This window comes from Amia ocellicauda, chromosome 2, assembly GCF_036373705.1.
Source record: "Amia ocellicauda isolate fAmiCal2 chromosome 2, fAmiCal2.hap1, whole genome shotgun sequence".
Taxonomy (NCBI): Eukaryota; Metazoa; Chordata; class Actinopteri; order Amiiformes; family Amiidae; genus Amia; species Amia ocellicauda.
The window spans coordinates 60,426,034-60,437,460 of NC_089851.1; the positions used below are offsets into that span (position 1 = coordinate 60,426,034).

The 11,427-nt window shown below is 42.2% G+C and overlaps 6 non-coding genes across 6 annotated transcripts; 2 read left to right on the plus strand and 4 right to left on the minus strand.

The window, feature by feature from the left end:
* Positions 1-295: 295 nt before the first annotated feature.
* trnay-gua (transfer RNA tyrosine (anticodon GUA)) lies at positions 296-384 on the minus strand. The gene is given in 2 exon segments: positions 296-331; positions 348-384. It is a non-coding gene; the product is annotated as a tRNA-Tyr (tRNA).
* A 3,232-nt stretch (positions 385-3,616) lies between these two features.
* On the plus strand, positions 3,617-3,690 carry trnan-auu (transfer RNA asparagine (anticodon AUU)). The gene has a single exon. It is a non-coding gene; the product is annotated as a tRNA-Asn (tRNA).
* Positions 3,691-3,854: 164 nt separating this feature from the next.
* Positions 3,855-3,928, minus strand: trnat-ugu (transfer RNA threonine (anticodon UGU)). The gene has a single exon. It is a non-coding gene; the product is annotated as a tRNA-Thr (tRNA).
* A 440-nt stretch (positions 3,929-4,368) lies between these two features.
* Positions 4,369-4,442, minus strand: trnat-agu (transfer RNA threonine (anticodon AGU)). The gene has a single exon. It is a non-coding gene; the product is annotated as a tRNA-Thr (tRNA).
* A 2,919-nt stretch (positions 4,443-7,361) lies between these two features.
* Positions 7,362-7,435, plus strand: trnan-auu (transfer RNA asparagine (anticodon AUU)). The gene has a single exon. It is a non-coding gene; the product is annotated as a tRNA-Asn (tRNA).
* A 164-nt stretch (positions 7,436-7,599) lies between these two features.
* On the minus strand, positions 7,600-7,673 carry trnat-ugu (transfer RNA threonine (anticodon UGU)). The gene has a single exon. It is a non-coding gene; the product is annotated as a tRNA-Thr (tRNA).
* Positions 7,674-11,427: the final 3,754 nt, after the last annotated feature.

The window sequence follows — 11,427 nt, forward strand, 5'->3', positions numbered from 1 at the left end:
GATCTATCGACCCCTTTCGATGCGGGCGAATTTTCCCGCCGTTTTTTCCTTTTTTTTTTTTTTTTTCGGGGGGGGGAGGCGTGCAGACGACCGATTGTCATTTCTCACTACTTCTTTCTTAGCAGACACCCTGGGCTCAGGGTGAAAAGGGTCACATGCATATGAGATGTTTGGGCAATGCGAGTTCTCGACTACAAATCCGAATTTCCGGGGTTTTCTCCTTGTCCTCATGCAATTCCAATGGCTTGACATTTGGGAGCTCGTCCAAAACCGACGTCAAACCATAAGCACGGCATCCTTCGAGCCGGAATTGAACCAGCGACCTAAGGATGCCCGCTGCCTGAAACCTACAGTCCTCCGCTCTACCAACTGAGCTATCGAAGGGAAGCCTTTCACCCCCTTCCCCTGGCAGTCTCAGTGGCCGTGCAAATCCAAGAAGCACCGTGGCTTGGCTCAGTGGTTTGCAACCCGTGTGCCTTGAGGACTACCCAATTGTGTCTTGAGATTTTTATCCCCTCAAAAATATTATGTCATTTCGTTAGGTCAACTTCATGAATCTTGTATCAAATCAAACTTATTCAAATTTGTGAAAATGTTACATTTATACATCACCTGTAGAAAGCGTTTCATAACTGAAATGTTGTGTTTGCCGGACTGAACGCACACCTACACTGAGTTGCAGTGCTATCAGTGGTACTGAAAGGCAATTGATGAAAGGGACAGATGGTGAATTCCTTTTTGTCTTGCACACTGCTTGTCCTTTTTCTAAGTTGGACTGGTGAACGAAATCTATTTTATCAATATTATTCAATGTGTTTGTTCTTGCCCTTTTGGTAGGCTTATTTTTTTGATACTGTAACGGAGATGGAGAGGCAGCACCGCCCCTCTCGATTAATATGCGGCCATCTCCGTAGGGGCTGCTGGGAGATAAGAGAAAGGACTGTAAAGAGTGAATTAAGGGCCTGTTCATTGTTATGTATTGATTGTGTACTGTACCGTTGTGTACTGTTGTTGGATGTCTCCTGTTCCTCTAAGTCTCATTTGGCTTTGGTTTCCCCCCTCTTTGATGAATAATCGGGCTCTAAATAGCCCCGGCGTTTCTCCTGCAGTTCTTCGTTCTTTCCACTGCTAGCGCTGCCTTTGTGAAGGCGGATGGTGCTTGTGAGAAGTCAACAGCGTGTCCACCGAAAAGGGTATCTGACTCCTGGTTTTGGATCCGAAAGGGTTGATAACAAACCGAAACGATTACAATATGACACTGCTTAGATTAACTGTGGATATGTATTGTGATCGTGCTCGGCTCAGGTGTGCATTCAGTCCGAACACAAAACATTTCGGTCGCGAAACGTCTAATCAAATCGAATAAAACGGCGGGGATAGCATGTTTGATCCATGTGCTATTGTTTTTCAACAATTGTAATGCCCTTTGTAACGTTTAACCACTTCGTTGAATAGAGCTTGTTATAGGATATTGTGAACTCATGTTTGATACGTGTGCTATTGTTTTTCAACAATTGTAATGCCCTTTGTAACGTTTAACCACTTTGTTGAATAGAGCTTGTTATAGGATATTGTGAACTGAACCTATTTCGCTGTGAATTTATATTTACTGCGAATAGTTTATTGTGTCTGGTCTTGGTCTGTCTGCACTAAATAAATGTTTTGTATCAAGTAATTATTTAGTTTGTCTGTCTACTTTTTTACCTAACCACTAAAGGTCACTCCTTGCACTTCACACATTTGCACTTTTAATTACTCCCTTACTGACATACTTTAACATGCAATGTGCAATGTGTGATAATAGTTTTAGCACCCTGTTGCCATTCAGGTTAGACAATACCTAGTAAATCCTTTTTTTTTTTCATGTTGGTGCGCCGCAAAGGTTTTTGGTCCCAGCAAAGTGTGCGGTGGCATTACAACGCTTGGGAACCACTGGCTTGGCTTGTTGGGCATCCAGGTATGCACTGAGATTACGATCGGCACGATGATTGTCGTTCTCAGGAGAATTGTGTTTCTTTGCTGATCACGTTCTCTGTCGATTTTTACACAGTTCTTACAAGTGACACATTGGGGATGAGGAGCAGGGCATGCTGACACGCATAGCTGTGGACTTCTGCATGGCATGGGGCCACAGGTCATTAGGGTTAGGGTTAGGGTTAGGGTTAGGTTTAAAAAAATAGGTTATTGAGGTTGTCAGGTGAATCAAACCTTTGGTTCCTCTGACATCCTCAAGTGCACTGGCACTCACAGGTGTTGAGGCTATTGTTGTGTCCTTAAAAGATGCATCCAAAAGTATTCGTTCTATAGTCTGTTTTGTTAAGGTAATTCAGTGGGATGAGATGTGGTGTAATTGAATGATGTGAAGTTTGTATGTACAAGAATACGTCTTAAAAGTAAGGGGAATGTATGGAATTGGGATTAAAATTTAATTATAGAGTCTGGAAGTCTATTACCTAGGTTTTTAAGGGAGTCTGGGTTTTGTTTTGGGGGGGAAATAAGTTATGGGGAATAAATTTAAGGCTAAGTTGTGAAATTGATTATTGGGGATAGGATTGAGGGTTACATTTGAATAATGGTTAGGTTTAGGGATTGGGTTTAGAGGTTGGTTTGAGTGCCTAGTTAAATTGTGGGCTAATTATATTTTAGGGTTAGGGTTAGGGGTTAGGGGTTAGGGTTAGGATCACGGACCACTGTCAATCAGGTGCTTGCCTTGCCGTCCATCCATCCATCCATCTATCTATCTATGACTCTTGATATCTAACTCTCTTGCTTGCTATCGCTACCCCAATGGTCAGTAGCATAGTAGCATAACAGCAGATCACGGACCACTGTCAATCAGATGCTTGCCTTGCCGTCCATCCATCCATCTATCTATCTATCTATGACTCTTGATATCTAACTCTCTTGCTTGCTATCGCTCCCCCAATGGTCAGTAGCATAGTAGCATAACAGCAGATCACGGACCACTGTCAATCAGATGCTTGCCTTGCCATCCATCCATCCATCCATCTATCTATGACTCTCGATATCTAACTCTCTTGCTTGCTATCGCTCCCCCTATGGTCAGTAGCATTGTAGCATAACAGCTGATCACGGACCACTGTCAATCAGATGCTTGCCTTGCCGTCCATCCATCCATCTATCTATCTATCTATCTATCTATCTATCTATGACTCTCGATATCTAACTCTCTTGCTTGCTATCGCTCCCTCAATGGTCAGTAGCATAGTAGCATAACAGCAGATCACGGACCACTGTCAATCAGATGCTTGCCTTGCCGTCCATCCATCCATCTATCTATCTATCTATCGATGACTCTTGATATCTAACTCTCTTGCTTGGTATCGCTCCCCCAATGGTCAGTAGCATAGTAGCATAACAGCAGATCACGGACCACTGTCAATCAGATGCTTGCCTTGCCGTCCATCCATCCATCTATCTATCTATCTAGCTAGCTATCTATCTATGACTCTCGATATCTAACTCTCTTGCTTGCTATTGCTCCCCCAATGGTCACGTATGTTGCATTCAACGACAAAGAAAATCGTGTGCTGGAAATGATTTCTGGCAACTGTGAAGGAACTGCATGACTGCAGCAACCACAACACCTCTGTCTGTCTCTGTGGCGCAATCGGTCAGCGTGTTTGGCTATTAACCGAAAGGATGGTGGTTCGAATCCTCCCAGGGACGGCCCACTTTTCCCCCCGCCCCTTGTTATTGTTTCTACTTCTGGCGGTCAGCTTGCCATATTGCGGCTACAGTAACCTTAAGCTGCTTGCTGCGGACGGCCATCTTGCAAAAATGTATTGAGCGTTTAGAAACTTCCTTTCCATTGCCTATGCCAACGTAAACCAAAGCACTGCTGGGAGTCGAACCCAGGGTTTCCTGTTTACAAGACAGGCGCTTTGACCAACTAAGCCACGGTGCCAGGACTCTCCCATTCCCCAGTGCCTACACTCAGGAGTAAGGCACAAAACAAAACAAAACAAAACAAAACAAAACAAAACAAAACAAAACAAAACAAAACAAAACAAAACAAAACAAAACAAAACAAAACAAAACAAAACAAAATCTGGATGCAGGCTGCAACAAAGGAAGCACACAGAGGTGAAAACGTAAGGTTGACGGGAGTAACAAGCTCCCTGTTGCGACTGTCCAGGGGCGGCAATGGGAATTGGACGTTGGCCGTTAGGTGCGCGTAGCGCGTGTCCTTTGGGTTCTGGTTCTTCTTTACAAACCGGCGTCTGTCCAGTTGGCTTTCCGGTTCATTACGTCCTCTGATGGCTTTACGATAAGCCTATCTTGCTAAAACTGATGGTCGACAAAGCGGAAGCACAAGCTTCGCAAGGAGCACAGAAAGCCCGCCTAAGGTACAGCTGGGATTTGAACCCAGGACCTCCTGTTTACTAGACAGGCGCTTTAACCAACTAAGCCACGGCGCCAAATCTGCCACTGTTGCTGCTGATAGTAGCATAACAGCAGATCACGGACCACTGTCAATCAGATGCTTGCCTTGCCGTCCATCCATCCATCTATCTATCTATCTATCTATCTAGCTATCTATCTATCTATCTATCTATCTATGACTCTCGATATCTAACTCTCTTGCTTCCTATCGCTCCCCCAATGGTCAGTAGCATAGTAGCATAACAGCAGATCACGGACCACTGTCAATCAGGTGCTTGCCTTGCCGTCCATCCATCCATCCATCTATCTATCTATCTATCTATCTATGACTCTCGATATCTAACTCTCTTGCTTGCTATCGCTCCCTCAATGGTCAGTAGCATAGTAGAATAACAGCAGATCACGGACCACTGTCAATCAGATGCTTGCCTTGCCGTCCATCCATCCATCTATCTATCTATCTATCGATGACTCTTGATATCTAACTCTCTTGCTTGCTATCGCTCCCCCAATGGTCAGTAGCATAGTAGCATAACAACAGATCACGGACCACTGTCAATCAGATGCTTGCCTTGCCGTCCATCCATCCATCCATCTATCTATCTATCTATGACTCTTGATATCTAACTCTCTTGCTTGCTATCGCTCCCCAAATGGTCAGTAGCATAGTAGCATAACAGCAGATCACGGACCACTGTCAATCAGGTGCTTGCCTTGCCGTCCATCCATCCATCTATCTATCTATCTAGCTAGCTATCTATCTATGACTCTCGATATCTAACTCTCTTGCTTGCTATCGCTCCCCCAATGGTCAGTAGCATAGTAGCATAACAGCAGATCACGGACCACTGTCAATCAGGTGCTTGCCTTGCCGTCCATCCATCCATCCATCTATCTATCTATCTATCTATCTATGACTCTCGATATCTAACTCTCTTGCTTGCTATCGCTCCCTCAATGGTCAGTAGCATAGTAGCATAACAGCAGATCACGGACCACTGTCAATCAGATGCTTGCCTTGCCGTCCATCCATCCATCTATCTATCTATCTATCGATGACTCTTGATATCTAACTCTCTTGCTTGCTATCGCTCCCCCAATGGTCAGTAGCATAGTAGCATAACAGCAGATCACGGACCACTGTCAATCAGATGCTTGCCTTGCCGTCCATCCATCCATCTATCTATCTATCTAGCTAGCTATCTATCTATGACTCTCGATATCTAACTCTCTTGCTTGCTATCGCTCCCCCAATGGTCAGTAGCATAGTAGCATAACAGCAGATCACGGACCACTGTCAATCAGATGCTTGCCTTGCCGTCCATCCATCCATCTATCTATCTATCTATCTATGACTCTTGATATCTAACTCTCTTGCTTGCTATCGCTCCCCAAATGGTCAGTAGCATTGTAGCATAACAGCAGATCACGGACCACTGTCAATCAGATGCTTGCCTTGCCGTCCATCCATCTATCTATCTATCTATCAATGAGTCTCGATATCTAACTCTCTTGCTTGCTATCGCTCCCCCAATGGTCAGTAGCATAGTAGCATAACAGCAGATCACGGACCACTGTCAATCAGATGCTTGCCTTGCCATCCATCCATCTATCTATCTATCTATATCTATGACTCTTGATATCTAACTCTCTTGCTTGCTATCGCTCCCCCAATGGTCAGTAGCATAGTAGCATAACAGAAGATCACGGACCACTGTCAATCAGATGCTTGCCTTGCCGTCCATCCATCCATCTATCTATCTATCTAGCTAGCTATCTATCTATGACTCTCGATATCTAACTCTCTTGCTTGCTATCGCTCCCCCAATGGTCAGTAGCATAGTAGCATAACAGCAGATCACGGACCACTGTCAATCAGGTGCTTGCCTTGCCGTCCATCCATCCATCCATCTATCTATCTATCTATCTATCTATGACTCTCGATATCTAACTCTCTTGCTTGCTATCGCTCCCTCAATGGTCAGTAGCATAGTAGCATAACAGCAGATCACGGACCACTGTCAATCAGATGCTTGCCTTGCCGTCCATCCATCCATCTATCTATCTATCTATCGATGACTCTTGATATCTAACTCTCTTGCTTGCTATCGCTCCCCCAATGGTCAGTAGCATAGTAGCATAACAGCAGATCACGGACCACTGTCAATCAGATGCTTGCCTTGCCGTCCATCCATCCATCTATCTATCTATCTAGCTAGCTATCTATCTATGACTCTCGATATCTAACTCTCTTGCTTGCTATCGCTCCCCCAATGGTCAGTAGCATAGTAGCATAACAGCAGATCACGGACCACTGTCAATCAGATGCTTGCCTTGCCGTCCATCCATCCATCTATCTATCTATCTATCTATGACTCTTGATATCTAACTCTCTTGCTTGCTATCGCTCCCCAAATGGTCAGTAGCATTGTAGCATAACAGCAGATCACGGACCACTGTCAATCAGATGCTTGCCTTGCCGTCCATCCATCTATCTATCTATCTATCAATGAGTCTCGATATCTAACTCTCTTGCTTGCTATCGCTCCCCCAATGGTCAGTAGCATAGTAGCATAACAGCAGATCACGGACCACTGTCAATCAGATGCTTGCCTTGCCATCCATCCATCTATCTATCTATCTATATCTATGACTCTTGATATCTAACTCTCTTGCTTGCTATCGCTCCCCCAATGGTCAGTAGCATAGTAGCATAACAGAAGATCACGGACCACTGTCAATCAGATGCTTGCCTTGCCGTCCATCCATCCATCTATCTATCTATCTAGCTAGCTATCTATCTATGACTCTCGATATCTAACTCTCTTGCTTGCTATCGCTCCCCCAATGGTCACGTATGTTGCATTCAACGACAAAGAAAATCGTGTGCTGGAAATGATTTCTGGCAACTGTGAAGGAACTGCACGACTGCAGCAACCACAACACCTCCGTCTGTCTCTGTGGCGCAATCGGTCAGCGTGTTTGGCTATTAACCAAAAGGATGGTGGTTCGAATCCACCCAGGGACGGCCCACTTTTCCCCCCGCCCCTTGTTATTGTTTCTACTTCTGGCGGTCAGCTTGCCAGACTGCGGCTACAGTAACCTTAAGCTGCTTGCTGCGGACGGCCATCTTGCAAAAATGTATTGAGCGTTTAGAAACTTCCTTTCCATTGCCTATGCCAACGTAAACCAAAGCACTGCTGGGAGTCAAACCCAGGGTTTCCTGTTTACAAGACAGGCGCTTTGACCAACTAAGCCACGGTGCCAGGACTCTCGCATTCCCCAGTACCTACACCCAGGCGTAAGAAACAAAACAACTGCTTGAGGCAGACCCTCACCTGATCACCACATGTGGTTACACTTTAAGAAGGGGTGAGTTTAAGGTCATCGGTAACATCACAAAGGTTGGCAGCATTTTACATGAATATGTAAAGTAAAAAACACACACTACATGTAAATAAGCCATACTACTTGTTTAGTGTATGTAAGCTCGTTCTGTAATCATACATCATCCATACTAGTATTTAATAATTGAATTAACTATACACAACCTACTTGGTCAATTCACTCTTGTTACCGTGTAATTACAGTGCAAGTAAATTGTAATAATTGTAGCGTTGTATATTGGGCCGTATTTTACATGTAACTATTTATTTCATATTTGTCCAATTAATGTACATTTGTTTTTGTTTTTTTTAGCTGGTACCAAAACATTGGTCTCTGGAACTAAAAGGTCGGAAATTGGAAGAACTATTAATGACAAATGAATGACCGCTGATACAAGTAAATAGTGTTTCCTCAAATCTAAAGTGAGACCTTTTTGAATGAATCTGTAATACATGCCCTATACACTCACCTAAAGGATTATTAGGAACACCTGTTCAATTTCTCATTAATGCAATTATCTAACCAACCAATCACATGGCAGTTGCTTCAATGCATTTAGGGGTGTGGTCCTGGTCAAGACAATCTCCTGAACTCCAAACTGAATGTCTGAATGGGAAAGAAAGGTGATTTTAGCCATTTTGAGCGTGGCATGGTTGTTGGTGCCAGACGGGCCGGTCTGAGTATTTCACAATCTGCTCAGTTACTGGGATTTTCACGCACAACCATATCTAGGGTTTACAAAGAATGGTGTGAAAAGGGAAAAACATCCAGTATGCGGCAGTCCTGTGGGCGAAAATGCCTTGTTGATGCTAGAGGTCAGAGGAGAATGGGCCGACTGATTCAAGCTGATAGAAGAGCAACTTTGACTGAAATAACCACTCGTTACAACCGAGGTATGCAGCAAAGCATTTGTGAAGCCACAACACGTACAACCTTGAGGCGGATGGGCTACAACAGCAGAAGACCCCACCGGGTACCACTCATCTCCACTACAAATAGGAAAAAGAGGCTACAATTTGCACAAGCCTGGTCTGATGAGTCTCGATTTCTGTTGAGACATTCAGATGGTAGAGTCAGAATTTGGCGTAAACAGAATGAGAACATGGATCCATCATGCCTTGTTACCACTGTGCAGGCTGGTGGTGGTGGTGTAATGGTGTGGGGGATGTTTTCTTGGCACACTTTATGCCCCTTAGTGCCAATTGGGCATCGTTTAAATGCCATGGCCTACCTGAGCATTGTTTCTGACCATGTCCATCCCTTTATGACCACCATGTACCCATCCTCTGATGGCTACTTCCAGCAGGATAATGCACCATGTCACAAAGGTCGAATCATTTCAAATTGGTTTCTTGAACATGACAATGAGTTCACTGTACTAAACTGGCCCCCACAGTCACCAGATCTCAACCCAATAGAGCATCTTTGGGATGTGGTGGAACGGGAGCTTTGTGCCCTGGATGTGCATCCCACAAATCTCCATCAATTGCAAGATGCTATCCTATCAATATGGGCCAACATTTCTAAAGAATGCTTTCAGCACCTTGTTGAATCAATGCCACGTAGAATTAAGGCAGTTCTGAAGGCAAAAGGGGGTCAAACACCAAGTGAGTACCAAGTGAAATCTATTAAAGTATTGAAGTATCCCAATGTTTTAAGTTACACTTCATGTATACATGTGTTTGGAAGTTTATCCAAATATATTCTACCAGTATATTTAGAATGCAACATTTTTGCAGTCTAATATATTCACAGTATACAATACATGCAATATGAGATTGTTGTGTATTTAGCAGTATACTAAATGTATATTATAAGGGGACATATATGTATGCATTTTTATATATTTAGTATAAAATACATGTGTAGATGTTACAGTATATTTGCATATAATTATAGATATATTAAAAACAAGTTTACATATAATTCTGAATATACTTAAGTTATATTAAGCAATATTTGTATTGTATAATATAGTGTATTTGACCATATTTCTGTATCAAGTGACATACTAAAACTGCAATTGATATTTAAAAGTATATTTTCACCATATATTATAAAATGGTATGCACATTTATAAAACATATTAATACATTAAAATACATTTCATATTTCAGAATAATATATATTTTTAAATATTTTATTTTTGTAAGGGTATCTTCCATAAATGCAGTTTTACCAAACAAAGGAAAACCAGGAAAGGTTGGTGGAGGAGATTACGCAGTTTTGGCAGCCCATTCTGAAACCCACTGCAGAATATATTCTGGCAGGAGGTCTGATTAAAATACTGGAAAATCTTCAATCAAAGTCAAGAAATGTGTCAAAAGGCTTCCAGTTTCCTTTCCTGCCATGAGAAGTATGCTGATTTCAGAACCTCTATGAAGTAGATTCCTTATTTTTCAAAAAATAAGTAATGGTTATTTTTTTCACTGTTTCCTCAATATATTAATAATAAACTGTTTTATTTTTTTCTGCAAAATAAGTAAAGTTTACTTATTTATTTCTGGAGAAATAAGTAATAGTTACTCATTCCTTATTTCTGTTTCCCTGTTTTTTCACAAAATAAGTAATGGTTATTTCAAAAATCCCTGTTTACAAATGTAAGGACTTATAGGACAACAGCATTACATACAGATAGATAACATACATTAGTTATTATGCTAACAAGTGTCCATTATAAACAATCTATTAACAAATTATTGATTATGTTATTGTTATATGATTATTACAAATTATACATATATTAGACATTTTTATTTAAACATTTTTGCTATACTATGTAGTTTGCATGTTCTCCCCGTGTCCACGTGGGTTTCCTCCCACCGTCCAAAGACATGTGGGTTAGGTTAATTGGCTTCTCTAAATTGCCCTGTATGTGGGTGTGTCTGCGTGTGTGTGTGTGTGTGTGTGTTGCCCAGCGATGGACTGGGGTCCCGTCCTGGGTGTATTCCTGCCTTGTGCCCTTTGCCTGCCGGGATCAGTGCTCGGCGACCTTCGCCAGGATAACTGGTTTCAAAAATGGATGGATAATAGCAGCAATTAACTGGCATGGCAGTTAATGATAATAGATTGATATCGGTGTGCAAATGTCATGTTATTATACCCTTTATTGAATATGTTATTAAATACCTTAAAACATATTATAGCAAAAAAGTTTAAAAATGTCTAATATATTTATAATTTGTAAAATTAATCATATAATAATAACATAACATGTTAATAGATTGTTTATAATGGACACTTAAATTAAAGCATTACCATTATTCTTAATACATGGATACAAGATAATCAACAACATGGGAGGGCTTGAGAATCTGCTATGGCTTTGTGCAAGGAAATTTGGCACTGAATAAATGTTGGCTACGGCAAACATGCGCTGCTGTACAGGCTGACAGAGACACTGTGATGCATTTCTTCAATGAGTGATGCTTACTTAATCCTTATTTCCATTTCCCAGTTTAAGGACACTTATCTCTACAGCATTACTTCAGTAGTTCACGCAGCCCCCTATAGAAGTCAGCGGAAGATGTAGTGATTGAAGTAATGGAGGTATCTTGGCCTGTACACACTTGGCAGAGGGAACGACAGCCTGGCCATGGAACACCTACCCCCAGCTCCATCTTGAGATTAGCG